Source organism: Castor canadensis, chromosome 13 (genome assembly GCF_047511655.1).
Source record: "Castor canadensis chromosome 13, mCasCan1.hap1v2, whole genome shotgun sequence".
Taxonomy (NCBI): Eukaryota; Metazoa; Chordata; class Mammalia; order Rodentia; family Castoridae; genus Castor; species Castor canadensis.
The window spans coordinates 73,718,155-73,736,939 of NC_133398.1; the positions used below are offsets into that span (position 1 = coordinate 73,718,155).

Consider the following 18,785-nt stretch of genomic DNA (forward strand, 5'->3'; position numbering starts at 1 on the left):
CTTGCAATCCTAGAACTCAGGAGATAAGCTTGAGGCCAGCCTGGGCTACAGAGGGAAACCCTGTCTCAAAAAGAAAGAAAGAAACAAAGTCATGACAACAAATGCCATGTGTCAATCCTAAATTCCTCACATAGATGAGGTCTTGATTTCATGTCGATAGAAGACTTATAAATATGCTTCTGATGTTAGGTCCCTTTATCTGTATTTTACAGGCAAGGAAAGTTAAATGATCTCATCCAACATCACATCACCAATGTGTAGCTACGTCATGATTAAAGCCCAGGTCTAAAGTTTGGGCTTCTAACCATCATTCTATACAGCTTTAAGACAATATGTGCTAAAGTTTTCTACATTATAGAACCTTCTATAGATATAACACAAATATAAATTATTACTCCAAAGTCTATTAAATGTGCTTTCCCCCACCTGCCCTCACCTACCACTCTGTTTTGAACTTGTTGTCCTTCCCAACAGGAAAAATGGGCCATGACTGTGAAGCTCACTTTCCTGAATAAGTAAAGGGCAGATACTTTCCAAACAAAGAAGTCATTGCTTAGCTTTGAGTTTCAAATACAATGTTTTTATACACTGAGGAAAAATAATCCTCCAAAAGCCAAATCACATTTGATTAGTCAGAGGTAGGCACTAAGGTGAAAGAGGATTATATTTTGAATTCCAAAAAGAAAGGACCTTGTGCCATGACTTATCCCTATAATTCCATCTACTTGGGAAGCAGAGATCTGGAAGATCACAGTTCAAGGCCAGCCCAAACAAAAAATTAGCGTGATCCCATTTCAACAAATAAGCCAGGCATAGTGTTACATGTCTGTAGTCCCAACTACTCAGGAGACCTAGATAGGAGGATTGAGATCAGAGGCTAGCCTTGGCCAAAAACACAAGACCCTATCTGAAAAATAACTAACACAAAAAAGGGCTGGGTGTGTGGCTCAAGTGATAGGGTGCTTGTCTTGCAAGCATGAGGCCCTGAGTTCAAATTCCAGTATTACACACACACACACACACACACACACACACACACACACACACACACAAAATAACTAAGTTTAGAGGACTGGGTTGGGTGAATTTATAAAATTAAGTCCTAGAGAAGAAATTTGAGAGTGTGAGACCAGGTTAGCTTGCTAGCTGGGTCACTGAGACAGGCTCCAAGCCCCATTTCTCTGGGGCTTGACGGAATGACACAGAAAGTAAGCTTGGCTTGGTTTTCCAGGAAATATTCTGGAATGATCATGAGCTGCCCCAAGGGCACCTGGCATAGTGTTTAGGTGACAGCAACAGCCCTGACAGGCTCAGAAACACACTCTGAGATGGTGCAGATGAGGCAGCTGAAAATTCTTGGCCTTTCTAGAGGCTAACCGATTTTGTGAGCCAGAGAGACTCACATTTGACATGACAGCCATGCACAATGTAAGGTCTGCAAGCCACAGGTTGTGGCAGCACCCAGACATCACCAGAGCTACTACTGTCCAATGACCAGAGTCAGATGATGGCCACAGGAAAGGTGCTCCCCTCCTTGTGGCAACAGACACTTCAACCACTCCACCTTCAACAGCCCACTCCATGGAGAAGAAAAGCCTTACTACCCTCCAAAGAGACAGTGTTAACATGGAAGAGACCAAGCTGTAAACTTGAAACTGCTGAGTGGCCTTGAAAAGACAAGTAAGGGTGCAACAGTATTCTACAAATAAAGTTTTACTTGAACATATTTGAATCATAATGTGCATATGTGTGTCTTATTAACCTTGTTTTCCTATTAAAGACCATGTCCTGTAGAAGTGTCTTTCAGGAATAAACAAAGGATTTTGTCATAATGGAAGTATTTGCCTAAGGCAGTGACTTCTGTTTTTTAAATCTGATTCATAAACACACAACTATCCTTTAAATATTTACTGAGCCCCTATACATCAGGCTCTGTAGTAGGTCATGGAGATACAGTGGTGATTGACAGCAATCATCACTTCTCTCACAGAGCTTACAAAGCAATGAAGAAGAGACATAGAGATGATTTGCGGTCCAGTGCAGTAAGTGTAATGGGAAGGCAACAGCAGCTAAAGAAACAAAGAAAGGTCATCAAACTTGTCTCGTGGACACAAGAAATCTTCCTGGAGGAAGTGAGCCTTTGGCCAAGCCCTGAGGGAATATCAGCCCTCGGTGGAGGTAGACAGGTAGAGAGGTGAGGAAATCTGTTTGGCAGTGAGGTTGGCAGGTGCAAAGGCTGGAGCTATCCATGAATGTGCAATGTGTAAGGAGCTGAGAGCTGTTTAGCTTGGCTCCAACAATACATATCTACTCCTCCATATTTTCCTTCCTTTTGGATAGCTGCCTTTACAATGAATCACTAAAACCAGGAAGTGCCACTTTCTAGGATATGCAAATGTTATTTTGTATTTCTCAGAAAAATAGATAGACATTTGCTGCCAAGGCATTTAAGAATTACACTCAGACTCAAGAGACAGAGATCTGGAGGCAGAGATTGGGAGGATTGTTGTTGGAGCCCACCGGGGCAAAAAGTTAGCAAGATCCCCATCTTAACCAACAAGGCTGGTATGATACATGTGCCTGTGATCCCAGCCATACAGGAAGCATAGGTAGGAGGATTATGGTCTGAGACTGGCCCAACCAAAAAGCATGAGACCCTATCTGAAAAAATAAAGTAAAGCAAACAGGACTGGGAATGTGGCTCAAGTGGTAGACCACCTGACTAGCAACCATAAGACCCTAAGCTATAACCCCAGTACCACCAAAAAAAAAAAAAAATAGCCTACTCAGCATACGCTAAAAATATGACTGTGTTGAGTAATAATACAAATAATGTTTAATTTCAAATTTTCTCAGTTCACTTAGTGTCATAGAAAATTTTCCATACTCCACCAGATATAGATATACCCTCCAATTCCATTTACTAAAGTAGATAGGTCAAAGAAACTGCAAGATATCAAAAAAGAATGTACCACAGTCTAATAGTAAATCTGCAACCCACCTTGAGCTCATATTTCATGTGGTTTCCAACAGATATCAAGTATTACTCTGTGAGGATCCAAAATGGCAACACAGAAGCAGACTGTGTGAGCTACAATAATCAAGGACCTTTCTGAGACACTGGAGACATGCTTGGCTGAGGTAAAGCACCAGGGAGAGATGAAAAATAAATTAGTACAGGATTCAGAGGGAAATGAACAAAACAGATACCCAGATCCAGACTCCAACAAAACAAAGATAAACTATGCCAAGAAACCCAACAAAGTCCACGAGAACACTCTGAAAGAAGAAATTTTGCAAGTAATCAGTGAGAATTTCAAAGAGGTGTTACTAGACAATGGTCAACCAAAATGTACAGGAGGCACTCAACAATTTCCAAGACAACAAAAATAAAGAATATGAGAAAACACAAAAACAAATAAATGAAATCATAGGGGCCCTAAATAAACAACAAAGTGAAACAGAAAACACCATAAATAGAGACATAAATGAATTAAGGACAAAAATTGACAATATTAAAGGAAGTGACCCATGATATGGAAACCTCAGAAAAAAGAATGAAACAGAAATACAAAACAAAATGGAAAGGCCACTCCAGCAGACTAGAACAAGCAGAAGATAGAATCTCAGACTTGAAGATGAAACAGTAATTAAAGGAAAAACTGAAGAACTATTAGTCAGACAACTCAAGTCCTGTGAAAGGAATATGCAAGAACTCACTGACTCCATCAAAAGATCAAACCTGAGAATCATGAGCATTGAAGAGGAGAAGAGGTACAAGCAAATTAGTAATATATTCAACAAAATAATAATAGAAAATTTCCCAAATCTAGAGAAAACTATGCTCATTCAGGTACAAGAAGCCTCCAGGACAAACAGACTTGACCAAAATAGGTAAACCCATCAAAATCACAGCAGATTTCTCAACAGAAACATTAAAAGCAAGAAGAGCATGGAGTGAGGTCTACCAGGCACTGAATGAAAATAATTTCAACCCTAGGATACTCTACCCAGCAAAACTATCATTCAAAGTAGATGGAGCAATAAAAGCCTTCCATGATAAGCAGAAACTAAAACAAAATATAACCACCAAGCCACCTCTATAAAAGATTGCCCTAGGAATTCTGCACACAGAAAATGAAAGCAAACAAAACCACAAGAGGACTGGCAGTATCAAACCACAGGAGAAGAAAGGACAAGGAATCAGAGAGTAGCATTGATTCAGTTGCAACAATCAAACACTTAAACAACAAAAACAACTAAATGACAGGAATCACCACATACCTATCAATATTAACACTAAATGTTAACAGACTCAACTCCTTCATCAAAAGACACCACTTGGTAAATAGGATGAAAAAGCAAGATCCAACAATCTGCTGCCTACAGGAGACTATCTCATTGACAGAAACAAGCACTAGCTAAGGGTGAAAGGCTGGAAGATTTACCAAGCCAATGGCCCCCGAAAACAGGCAGGGGTAGCAATACTTATCTTGGACAAAATAGACTTCAAACTTACATTGATCAAATGAGATAAAGAAGGACACTCCATACTAATAAAAGGGGAAATACACCAAAAGGAAATAATAATTATCAACCTATATGCACCAAACATCAATACATCTAATTTCATCAAACATACTCTGAAGGACCTAAAAATATATATCGACTCCAACACAGTGGTAGTGGTAGACTTTAATACCTCCCAACACCAATAGATAGGTCATCCAAACAAAAAAATACATAAAAAAATTCTAGAACTAAACCACACCATAGATCAAATGGACCTAGCAGATGTCTACAGAATATTTCATCCAACTTCTGTACAATATACATTCTTCTCAGCAGCTCATGGAACCTTCTCCAAAACTGATAATATCTTAGGGCACAAAGCAAGCTTCAGCAAACATAAGAAAGTAGAAATAATCCCATGCATTCTATCTGATCACACATATGAAAACTAGAAATCCACAACAAAAACAACAGTAAAAAAACATGCATACAATTGGAAGCTGAACAACACATTGCTCAATGATCAATGTGTCACTGATATAATAAAAGGGAATTGAAAGGTTCCTGGATGTTAATGAAAATGAAAACGACCTATCAGAACCTATGGGACACAGCAAAGGCAGTCCTAAGAGGAAAGTTTATAGCTATGAGTGTATATATTAAAAGGTCAGAAAGATCTCAAATCACTGACATAATGCTCCATCTCAAACTCCTAGAAAAACAAGAACAAAAAAATCCCAAATCAAGCAGAAGAAGAGAAATAATTAAAATAAGGGCTGAAATCAATGAAATAAAAACAAAAAAAATACAAAGAATCAATGAAACAAAAAGCTGATTCTTGGAAAAAAATAAAAAGATTGACAGACCTCTGGCAAACCTGACTAAAATGAGAAGAGAAAAAATCCAAATCAGTAAAATCTGAAATGCAAAAGGGGAGATAACAACAAACACCATGGAAATCCAGGAAATCATCAGCGACTACTTTGAGAACCTACATTGTAATAAATTTGAAAATCTTGAAGAAATGGACAGATTTCTAGATACTTACGACCATCCAAAACTGAACCCAGAGGTTATTAATTACCTGAGTAGATCTATAACACAAAATGAAATTCAAGTAGCAATAAAGAGTCTCCCAAGAAAGAAAAGTCCAGGACCTGATGGATTCACTGCTGAATTCTATCAGACTTTTAAAGAAGAACTAATACCAACACTCCTTAAACTGTTCCACAAAATAAAAATGGAAGGAACACTGCCTAACTCATTTTATGAAGCCAATATTACTCTCATCCTAAACCAGACAAAGACACCTCCAAAAAGAACTATAGGCCAATTTCCTTAATGAACATCAATGCAAAAATCCTCAATAAAATAATGCAAATAGAATCCAAAAACACATCAGAAAGCTCATACACCAGGACCAAGTCAGCTCATCACAGGGATGCAGGGTGGTTCAACATATGCAAATCCATAAATGTAATACAGCACGTTAATAGAAGCAAAGACAAAAACCACTTGATCATCTCAATGGATGCAGAAAAAGTCTTTGACAAGATCCAACACCACTTCATGATAAAAGCTCTAAGAAAACTAGGAATGTACCTCAACATTGTAAAGGCTATATATGACAAACCTACAGCCAACATCATACTTAACGGTGAAAAACTGAAACCATTTCCCCTAAAATCAAGAATGAGACAAGGGCACCCACTATCCCCACTCCTATTCAACAAAGTAATGGAATTCCTAGCCAGAGCATTTAGGCAAGAAGAGAAATAAAAGGAATACAAATAGGTACAGAAACTGTCAAAATATCCTTATTTGCACACAATATGATCCTATACCTTAAAGACCCAAAAAACTCTACCCCAAAATTCCTAGACACCATAAACAACTACAGCAAGGGGGAAGGATACAAAATCAACTTACAAAAATCGTTAGCTTTTCTATACACCAATAACGAACAAACTAAGAAGGAATATATGGAAACAATTCCATTCACAATAGCCTCAAAAAAATCAATACTTAGGAGTAAACTTAACAAAGGACGTGAATGACTTCTACAAGGAGAACTAAAAACCCCCAAGAAAGAGATCTTGGACAACTACAGAAGATGGAAAGATCTCCTGTGCTCATGGTGATTGGTAGAATCAACATAGTAAAAATGTCTATACTACCAAAAGTAATCTTCATGTTTAATGCAATTCTCATCAAAATCCCAATGATTTTCATCACAGAGATTGAAAAATCTACCCTAAAGTTCATTTGGAAACACAAGAGAATGTGAATAGCCAAGGAAATACTCAGCAAAAAGAGCAATGCTGGAGGTATCCCAATACCTGACTTCAAGCTATATTACAAGCAACAGCAATAAAAACAGCATGGTACTGGCACAAAAACAGACATGAAGACCAGTGGAATAGAATAGAGGACCCAGATATGAATTCACGCAACTATATTCACCTTATTTTTGACAAAAGCACCAAAAATATACAATGGAGAAAAGACAGCCTCTTCAACAAAAGTTGTTGGGAAAAGTGGCTATCCATCTGCAAGAGACTGAAACTAGATCCATGTTTATCACCCTGTACTAGTACCATTCCAAAACGGATCAAAGACCTTAATATCATTCCCAAAACTCTGAAGTTTGTACAGAATGGAGTAGGAAACACTCTGGAAGTAATAGGTATAGGCAAGGACTTCCTTAATAGAACCCCAGGAGCTCAGCAACTAAGAGAAAGAATGAACAAATGGGACTTCATAAAATTAAAAAGCTTCTGTACAACAAAAGAAATGGTCTCTAAACTGAAAAGACTACCCACAAAAGTGGAGAAAATATTTGCCAGCTACACATCAGACAAAGGACTGATAACCAGAATATATAGGGCACTTAAGAAACTAAACTCTCCCAAAATCAATGAACCAATAAGAAAATGGGCAACTGAACTAAACAGAACTTTCTCAAAAGAAGAAATTCAGATGGCCAAAAACACATGAAAAAATGCTCACCATCTCTGGCCATAAAGGAAATGCAAATCAAAACCACACTAAGATTCCACCTCACCCCTGTTAGAATAGCCATCATCAAAAACACCAACAACAGGTGTTGGTGAGGATGTGGAGAAAAAGGAACTCTTATACACTGCTGGTGGGGATGCAAACTAGTGCAACCACTCTGGAAAATAATTTGGAGGCTTCTTAAAAATCTAAACATAGATCTGCCATATGATCCAGCAATCCCACTCCTGGGGATGTAGCCAAAGGAATGCAACACAGATTACTCCAGAGGCACCTGCACACCCATGTTTATTGTAGCACTATTCATAATAGCCAAGTTATGGAAACAACCAAGATGCCCCATTGCTGACAAATGGATCAAGAAAATGTGGTGTTTATACACAGTGGAATTTTACTCAGCCATGAAGACGAATGAAATCTTATCATTCACAAGTAAATGGATGGAACTGGAGAACATCATTTTGAGCGAGGTTAGCCAGGCTCAGAAGACCAAAATCGTATGCTTTCCCTCATATGTGGACTTTAGATCTAGGGCTAATACAGCAATGTGGTTGGACTTGGGTCACATGACAAGGGTAGAGCACATATGGGAGGTATGGGGATAATTAGTAAACCCAAAACATGAAAGCATTTGATGTCCCCACTCCAGAGGAATTAATACAAAAACCTTACAGCAACAGAGGTCAACATGAGAAGGGGATCAGGAACCAGTGTAAAGATGAGTTAGAGATGAAATCAACTTGGGTTGTAATACATTTGTTCATGGAAGCAATGCTAGGAATCTCTCTGTATAGCTATCTTTAACTCAACTAGCAAAAATATTTTGTCTTCCTTATTATGCTTATGTCTTCTCTTCAACAAAATTAGAGATTGGGGCAGAACGGGTTCTGCCTGGAAGCGAGTGGGGGAAGGGGAGAGAGGATAGGGACGGCGGGGGGGGGGGGGGGGGGGGGGGGCAGCGGGGAGAAATGACCCAAACAATGTATGCACGTGTGAATAAATGAATTTTAAAAAAGTATTACTGTGTTAACCTCAAAAAATTTAAAATACTAGTGGTATCTCTGAAAGTTCATTGTAGCACTCTAGGACTTTTTTGCTGCAGAACTTATGCAATGCATGTGTCTCAGCCTGGGTTCCATTTGGCCTCAGATGCATTGCTTGACTTTTCCCTGCTCTGTCCAGTTATGTAGGGGGAATGACTTCCAGCAAGGGAAATTGGACTGTGTGCTTTGGGGTGTGGAGGAATAAGGATTCCAGGTTATTCTCCCATTCACTCTCTGTTCATGTAGCATTTTTAACAACTGAGTCTTCTCTATGACTCTATCTCCTGCCAGCAGCCTACCATGGCCTTTTCCATCAGGAGATGCTATCTCCTCTCATTGTCTTTCGGATTAATGGTGTATGGACACCATCCTCTAAGATGACTTCCAATACTGCTCGTGGTTATGGATTGAGTTGTCAGCCACCAAAAAGATATTTTGAAGTCCTAATTCGCAGCAAAATGTATGCTGAAGTCCTAATTTCCTAACCCCTTCAGAGTCTGTGAAGGTGACCTGATTTGAAAATAGGCTCTTCGCAGATATAATCAAGGCAAGATCATTAGGATGGGTTCTAATCCAATAAGACTACCATCCATATACAGGGTAATGTAGACACAGAACATATATACATTCAGGGAGAATACCGTGTGATGATGAGGACAAAAACTGGGGCAATGTATCTCTAAACCATGGAATATATTATCAGTAAATCACCAGAAGCTATGAGCAAGGCACAGAACAGATTCTCTCTCATACCAAATGGAAGGAAATAATCCTTATAATATATTTCTCTTGAACGTGTAAACTCCAAAATTAAGACAATAACTTTCTCCTAAATCACCCAGCCTGTGGTACTTTGCTACTGCAGCCTTAGAAAGGTAATATTCATGGCCTTCTTGTACATCTTGTGTAATTCACTTCCCTTGAGCTGGATTTAGTAACTTATTATAATATAAACAAAATGGCAGAAGTGGAAGGACATCACTTCAGATATAAAAAGATGAATGTCTGTTTTGAGCATCTCTCACTCTCTTAGATTCTGGAGCTGCCATGACACAATGCTACCCATGGCAAGAGACCAAATGACAAGGGACCAGCACCTACCAATCATCACCTGAATGAATTTGGAAAAGGAGCCTTTACCCTAGACAAGCACCCACAAGTGAGGCTGCAGCACCAGTCAATACTAGTAAGAGACTTTGAGCCAGAGGAGTCCATAGGATCCATATCCACATTCTTGACCCTCAGACTCTGTGTGATAGAATAATATTTTGTTGTTTTAAACCAATAAGTTTTGGACATTTTTATACAGCATTATATAACTGATACAGGGTGGATTCCTGCTGTTATTAATCCTTACAATATCCCTTTTTGATTTCTTAGGGTTTTTTTTTTAATCATCTGTGTACCTAATCTGGTATTTAATCTCCTCTGTTTTAAACCCAATGGAGTTTCTATTTGGAGGGTGCCTGCTACTCACATACAATTATCATACACTCTCAAGCACAGGAATGATATAGTTGGTAAACAATATCTACATGTATTTTATGTACATACATGTAAGCTTCATCTAAGAATTGTAAAGAACCCTCCAAATAAATCAGAATATAGCAAGTCAGTTTTTTTCTTTCTTGTAGCCAGTAGCATGAATTTAGTGCTTCATGGTGAGAAATATTGACTTCCAACTTGATTGCTTAGAAAGATCTTCAAATAACACCCAATAGGAGTCACTTATTTCTAAGATCATTCCAGCATCCCAAACTCAGAAAAGGAAGCAAATGTTTATTATATAAATAATATAATAAACTGTATTGTCACACTTATATATAATCATAAACAATAGCTGACATTCTACCAAGTCAATTCTGAATTCCAAGGAGCTTCATGGAAAAATTACATCTTAATGCCAAAAAGTACTCCTTTATTTTCTAGACTAGGAGTTGAACCGGCTTACAACTGATTTGAAATACAGAGTGTTTCTAAAGGCTACTTACCTGGCCATAATCATTCTTGTTCATTTCCCAGGGCCTCAAGCCTAGCTGCTTAACATCCTAGGCCATCTAAATAGGAATCTGAATATTTTATTATGCATTCAATAGCCACAGTTAGAACGTTTCCTTGAATGTTCCTTCTTATCACAAAGTCTTTAAATGCCTAGTGTTTTCAAGCAATTTCCTGCAGTCTTGTTTTAAAACCCAATTTCCCTGGAGAGGCACACTGAAACTGTGTTTACAGAAAAGTTTACAGAAGCATTGAATGCATAATTTTTCCTGTTAAGACCTAATTCATCCATTACCATTTGCATTTCATAATTAGAAACCACTGGACTACATTGATTCCATGGGTCTGTATGTAGTAGTTGGTTAAAACTGTATGTTTGATAGGATATATGGAAAGGAGGATTCTGGGGTTTATGAGATACTTGTGGTGGTGATTTTTTAAGAAAAATGAACACATCGCAGGGTTCTGAGATTATCCACAAGTGTAGGGTATTTGCAGGCAAACCTCAGTAGCAAAGGACCTTCTAGAGCTTTCTTCTCCATATAAAAATCAACCTAAGTCACAGTGAATGCAAAGTAATGCTCTGATATGTTCAAGTGCTGAGCTACCTAAGAGCAAGTAAAGCTGTGAGCAAAAATCACCTCTAGTGATGTGAACTTGATTAAAACCTCAAGAAAAACAGCAAGGAAAAATGAGTTCCTCGTCTTTCACTGAGTCTGGCTTCTAGTGCTATATGTGTGCCTCTGTTCCCTGGGACTCAGAATCACCCTCTACACTCAGAACATCCTCTGCAAAGGTGAAGTTTATGTTTCTTGTTCATGAAACCTTTTCCATCACTTTTGTAAACATCAGAGATTAAAATTACTTGGAGGGCTATAGATGTAGCTCAGTGGTTGCGTGTTTGGCTGGTATGCAGGAATTTTTGGGTTTGATCTCCACTACCACAAAAATAAATAAATAAATAAATTGAAAGCTGTTGAATAATGGGGAGAGGAAAGGAGAGTATTGGAAGGGGCTAAATTGACCAAAGTGAAGAATACTCATAGCAGAAACCCCTTTGAACACTGACTTTAGAATTAATAATGAAAACAGGAATGACAAATAGGTACAGTGTGTGAGGGCGACTAATGGAGGGGGAAGGTGAATAGAGGAGAAGAAGGTGAGGGAATATGGTTGATGTGCTTCACACACATGTACGAAATGGAATGATGAAACCCAAATGCTTTAAGTGGGACAGGGAGGGGTGAGCTAACCAATGTACAGTGTAAGCCTATTCAGAACTGTCACAAGGAATCCCTCCTGTACAATGGCTATAACCTAATTTAATAAAAAGGCTACATATTCTATGATTCCATTTTCATGAAATGTCCAGCATGAGCAAAGATATAGAGATAGAAAACACATAGCAGTTATCTAAAGCTAAGGTTTGGAGGGAAGGGCTAAAAGGTATGGGATTTCTTTGGCGAAGGCAATGAAAATAGTCTCTATTCACCAAATTCTGTGAATATCCTAAAAGCCATTAAGTTGCATACTTTAAAAGGGTAAATTTATAGTATGTGAATTATATCTTAATAACCTGTTATTTTTTAAAACAAATAAAAATAAACAAACAAATATAAATAAAATTATTTGGGTCACATTCATTCTTTGAGAGTTAGCATTCTCAGTCCATTTCCCATGTGTCATTCCAGGTCACCTCCTAAAGAGGCTACGGATCACCCTGTCCAATCTTCACAGGTACTCTCAAAAAAATATTTAGTGAATTTTTAGCAAAAAGTAGGCTCACGTATGTCTGAGATGCCACTCAAACGCAACATGTGTTTTCCAAGTATAGAACTCAAGAGTGATCTTAAGGGGGAATCTTACCCTGGGAATAAATAAACGAAACTCAAGGGTAATATATAACTTCTTTGTTTATTACAAATAGTTTTACTAGAGGGAAAAATAACGTTTACATTTATGTTCTTCATATTATCATCACACATTCTATATATAATAAAGGAGAGAGAGAACACACCAAATTAGGAGCATCATCCTGGGTTAATATATGAAGTGAAAAAGTTATGAATTTTAAAAAAGCTAAGTTTAAGATTGTAGATATTTCCCTAAGCTGTTCCGATATTTGGAAGGCAAAGAGAAGATTACCTGTACTTAAGCTCAATTGTGCATATATATTTTGTCTTTTCAAGTAAAGCAAGAGCTATAAAGTATTTAAAAGTAATTACCATATTGTTATAGGGATGCTGTAGGCCAGCAAAGTGGAAGAGGTTAAAACTGCTAAAAGTGGACTTTTTTTTTTAATCAGTCTCAGGAGCAATGCTACAAGTTCAACAGGAAAGGAAACGAAGGAAATGAAGAAATCTCACCTTAAAAATTCATATTCCTCTAATGGAAAATAATGCTGTGAATTTGCAGCATACCATATGACATGGTCTTGGGGGTCAAACCATCTGGGTTTCTAATCTGTATTACATCAATTTTTATATGTCTGTCCCAAGCAACTTCTCTTAGCCACAGTTTCAGTACCTGTAAAATGGTAGTAATATAATCCACTCAAGGAATTTCAAAACTAAATTAAAGCATACATTCACAGTGTATAAACTTGGTAGCTAACACCTACTGTTTGTCCACCAAAGATTATTTTCAAATATAAATACAAAAATCCACAATAGCATATATGATTGTCATTTTGCCCAATATTTGGATATCATCACATTTTTGCTCATTTCCATTAACATAGATAATTATAGTATCTATAAATTTGCAAAGAGCTTGCAATTTTCAAATCTTGTTTGGATTTAAAATAAGTCCAATTTTTAAAATCCCTTTTTGAAATAAGGAACTTAATAATATACATCCTGTTCATCAATAGTTTTGTGGATTGTATTAACCAAGTCAAACCTCCTAAACAAATGGTCTTACATTTAATAAGACACAGTCACTCACATACGATAAGAGGAAGAATTAAATTAAATCCACAGGTTCTTTCCATTTAAAAATAGATCCTGTGACTGGAGGCATGGCTCAAATGGTAGATAGAGCACCTGACTAGCATGTGCAAAGCCCTGAGTTGAATGCTCATCCTCATTACTGCTGAAAAAAGAAACTGCATTTAAAAATTGATTCAGTTTTGTGTCACCAAAATTACCACTTCTAATGTGATACTTCTGACAAGGAGGAACTATTTGCCTGGGGAAGCAGATTCTTTCCTCTCTGGTCATAAACTGGATTTGGAAATAAAACACCTGCATTCTTTATGCTTTAGAACATCCATCTATATGTGAATATAATATAATGCAGTGTAAGCTTTTGAATATTAGGGGAGCATGGTGATAGAGAAAGAGTAAGTAATGGAGGGGGTAAATTTATTAAAGCACGATATATACAGGCCTGAAGTAACAAGTCAAAACCTCCTTGGACCATCAACATACTTTTAAAAGAAAATGAAGGGCAGGAGGGAAAAATAGTCCTTTCTGGGGGTGGATACCAGTGGGAACCAGGTGGGCACAGGAAAGGGGGAATGAGAGTGAATACGGTGGATATATTTTGGGGGGGGTAGGGGAGAGGAGTGGCCCAAACAATGTATGCACATGTGAGTAAATAAATTAATTAATTTTAAAAAGAAAAGAAAATAGAAGAATGAAATTTTTTTAAGAAGGGGACAAGGGAGAAAAAGGGAAATGATGGAGGGAGTAAATCTAACTAAGGTGTATTGTAAGCACATATATAAATATCATAACAGCTATTATATTCTAATAAAATTTTTTTAAAACAAACATATAATCATCTATGGGATCATAAGAAGTTAAAAATCCTTTCACAACTCCTCTTCCTTCCCCCAAAAAATTTTTAAATGGACAAAATTGTTCAAACTAATACCTTTAGGGTTTTGAAAATCATCCAAAGATGGACAACAAAGTGAGAAGCACTTATTCATGTAAATCAGATTGACTTTGGGTAAGAACTGTGGAATTCTATGCTCTTTTGCCCAGGACACTTCTTGTTCACAGTTTGTCAGGGAAGTTGTTTTCTATGAGACGCAGTGTTGACCATGAAAACCAGCAGTCTTCTGCCAGAAGACACAGACTTGGAGCAGGAGATAAAGAGCCACGCACAGTGAGGTTGCCAGTAAAAGAGGCAAACTCAGTAGAAAATGAATGCAGAAGATCCATAGTTTTGTTACCTTGAGATCAGAGTGCTAGTTGGGACAACTAGTGGATGAACCAGAAAGTTAACAGGGACATTCTGGAAATGAGAGAGCCTTATAAGTGCTGGATAGACGATCTACATATCCCTGTATAACTGGTAAACTATACACATGTGCAAGGGAAATTTGAGGTGCCTGATGGAAATAAGAGCCAAGGCAAAATAATAGTTTTACCATTGAAACACTGAGTAGAAGCATTGTAGCCACCAACAGCAGCAGAGATTTTACAGATCAAGTCCAAATCATTACAAGATATAAAACAAAACCATCAAAATAAAAAAAGAAAATCCAGATGTATTATAATATATAATCTAAAGTGTCTAGTTCTCAACAAAATAAAACACATGCAAAACCCCAGAAAAGTGTGAGCCATACTCAAGACAGATGAAGAACAATCAAAAGAAACTAAGTGTCAGTGAGGCAGGTATCAGATTTAGCAGACTAAGACTTCAAAGCAGCTTTTAATTATGTTCAAAGTGTTAAAAAATGCTTTTAAAATTGAAGGAAAATATGATGAGAATAACTCAACATATAGGAAATCTCCGTATAAAAGTAGAAACAATTAAAAAGAAACAAATAGAGATTTTAGAGTGGAAATGAACAATGACCAAAATTAACCACTTAGTAAATAGGCTCAAGAAAATATCTGAGATGTCAGAAGAAAAAACTCAGTGAATTTACAGATTGGTTCATGAAAATTACCCAATCTGAAGAAAAATGAACAGCATCTCAGTAACCTGTAAGGCACTGCCAGTGTGCCAAATATGTGTAAGGGGAATTATAGAAGGGGAGGAGAAAGGAAAGGAATACAAACACTATGCTTAAAAGTCATAGGTTAGCAGGGCACTGGTGATTCGCACCTGTGATCCTGGCTACTCAGGAGGCAGAGATCAGGAAGAGTTTGGTTCAAAGCCAGCCTGGGACTATTCCATCACTACAAACCTCTCATTAACCCCTTTATAGCCATATTCATTCCCTCCCACCTCTGTCCCTAACTCCTGCAGGCATTAGTCAGTTCTCCATCTCTATAATTTTGTTGTTTCCAGAATGTTATGTGAATAAAATCGTACAGTATGTCACCTTTTGAGGTTGGCTTTCTTTTACTCAGCATAATGTCCTTGAAATCTTTCAAAGATATTATATATAACAATAGTTTGGTATTCAATACTATCAGTACCAGTTTTATGTGTTAGTCTAGTTTCTACAACTAAAAACATTGCTATAGACTGAGAAATTTATAGACAATAGAAGTTTAGGTGGACAGTCCAAGAACATGTTGACAGTATCTAGTGCAAGACTTCATATTATTTTATAACATGGCAGAAAGGCAAGTAAGCTCACGTGACACAGGCTGAACCCAGCCAGGAGTGGTGGCTAAAGCAGGAGGATTGTAGGTTGAGCCCAACCTGGGCTAAGTAGTAAGACCCTGTATCAAAACAAAAGGAAGGAAGGAAGGAAAGAAGGGAGGGAGGGAAAGAGGGAAGGAAGAAAGGAAAGGAGGGAAGGAGGAAGGCGAGAAGAGGGAGAGGGAGAAGAAAAAAATGTCAAAAATCTAGAACCCATTCCAATGATAATTAACCCACTCCCATGATAATAGCATTAATCCATTCATAAGGGCAAAGCCTAAAGATCCCATTTCTTCATACTGTTGTGAAATCAACGAAAATGAGCAGACATTCAAACCAAAGCAGACTGCTATAACTAAGCCTGCTATATCTGAGCCTGGGTGGCTCAGATAGCAGACACTTATTTCCTACAGTTCTGGAAGCCAGAAGTCCAAGATGAAGGCTCTGGGAAATTCAGATATTGGTGAGGGGCTCTTTCTATTTTACAGTCACTTTCCCACAATGCCCTCACATGGAAGAGAGAAGGAGGGAATTCTGCAGTTTCCTCCTCTTCTTATGAGGACACTAATTCCATAATGAGGACTACATCTTCATAACTTCTTCTAAACCTATCTCCCAAAGATCCCTTCTCCAAATACCATCATAATGAGGATTAGGGATTAAACATATGAATGGGGCAGGGAGACATACATCACAAGTATCACATACCACAAGGAGGTACAAGATCTTGAGTCAAGCCTTCTTTAAGAGCAACTGTAACCTCCTTTATAGTTTCCAGTCTTACTAATTCTCCTTCTGCCACATGTAATCACTGTCCCTTCTTTGTCTTTGGCTTAATACAAAGTTAACTATGAAAATCATAACCAAAGAATTAAATTACTTGTACTCCATTTTTCCTACTTTAGAAAACCACAGTCTTGAATGTTCTTTTTCAGTCAAAAAACCCAACTCATCTGATGGATATAAACACTCCACTTAATATAAAGCTGTTAAAGCAAAGGCAAAAAAAATTCACCAAGTTTAGTCTTCGTGGTGTTTCAAGAAATTTTATCCTGCAAATATTATGAATTAAACTGGTTAGAGACTTTTAAGCCTTCAGTGAAGTGCTCAGAAACTTCTCAAACCCCAGTGTTTTCCATGAAGCATTTCACATAACATATTCCCTCATATTTTATATACATGTAATTGAAACATGCTATAGGGCATTGTATACACTCTGACATGTAGCCTAAAATGCATCAGCTAACATGTAAGAAATGACTTTCTCTACCAACTTCTAAACATTTGTTTACTCATTTACTTCATGGTTTTTTTTTTGAAACATCTGTTCTATTATCTATCTCCTGATGATTGGTCTAACCAGATGAGCTCTACCCTTGGACACTAAACTCCTAAAAAGTACATCAGATCACTAATGGAGAAAGACATTGAACATCCATTTTTCAAATCCTAGATCCTCTAGACTTTTTGTCTGAAAACTCACATATAAACATGTTTTTTCTGTGAACCCTTCTCTACAACTGCTGTCATTTGTCTAACTCTATGAGACTATTAAGTGTGTCTGTTTGCATGGGCCCCAGAATGGCAGCCTGAGCTATGTGTGGACACTGATCACTTTAGTGAGTCTTATGGGGTATGTCTGGCCCAGAATCTAGATAAATGAGTATTTGTGAAAGGTGAAGGAAAGTAATTCGTGATAAGAGAAGGGAGGATCAAGGTGCATATGCTTGCTTCAAAGTCAAATTTTTATAGAGGGAATAGATGATTTTATGTTGGTATATGACCCTCAAATTATTCATAGTACAGTCTCTAAAGATCAATTTCTGAGTCCTAAGGTAAGAAATGGGCTGCAATAAACATTTTTAAAAAATAAAAGAATGGCATCATATATTTAATAAAAAAAACCTTTGAGTAAAAAAGAAACTGCTTTGCAAAAGATAATAAAAATGTGGCAAATTAATAGGTATAGGTAAGGACTCCTTCAATGGAACCTCAGCAGCTCAGCAACTAAGAGAAAGTATAGACAAATGGGACTTCATAAAACTAAAAAGCTTCTGCTCAACAAAAGAAATGGTCTCTAAACTGAAGAGAACACCCACAGAGTGGGAGAAAATATTTGCCAGCTATACATCAGACAAAGGGCTGATAACCAGAATATATAGGGAACTTAAAAAACTAATTCTCCCAAAATTAATGAAACAATAAAGAAATGGGCAGCTGAACTAAACAGAACTTTCTCAAAAGAAGAAATTCAAATGGCCAGAAAACACATGAAAAAATGCTCACCATCTCTAGCAATAAAGGAAATGCAAATTAAAACCACACTAAGATTCCACCTCACCCCTCTTAGAATAGCCATCATCAGCAACACCACCAACAACAGGTGTTGGCGAGGATGCGGGGAAAAAGAAACCCTCTTACACTGTTGGTGGGAATGTAGACTAGTACAACCACTCTGGAAAAAAATTTGGAGGCTACTTAAAAAGCTAGACATCGATCTACCATTTGATCCAGTAATACCACTCTTGGGGATATACCCAAAAGACTGTTACTCCAGAGGCACCTGCACACCCATGTTTATTGCGGCACTATTCACAATAGCCAAGTTATGGAAACAGCCAAGATGCCCCACCACTGACGAATGGATTAAGAAAATGTGGT

General features: G+C 37.6%; 1 long non-coding RNA gene across 1 annotated transcript in view; it reads right to left on the bottom strand.

Moving 5' to 3' along the window:
* The window catches only part of LOC141415443 (uncharacterized), an 88,873-nt gene that overhangs the window by 8,377 nt on the left and 61,711 nt on the right, over positions 1-18,785 (bottom strand). The window contains exon 2 of the long non-coding RNA XR_012440470.1: positions 16,120-16,204. This is a non-coding gene — a long non-coding RNA (uncharacterized lncRNA). The remainder of the gene's footprint in view (positions 1-16,119; positions 16,205-18,785) is intronic.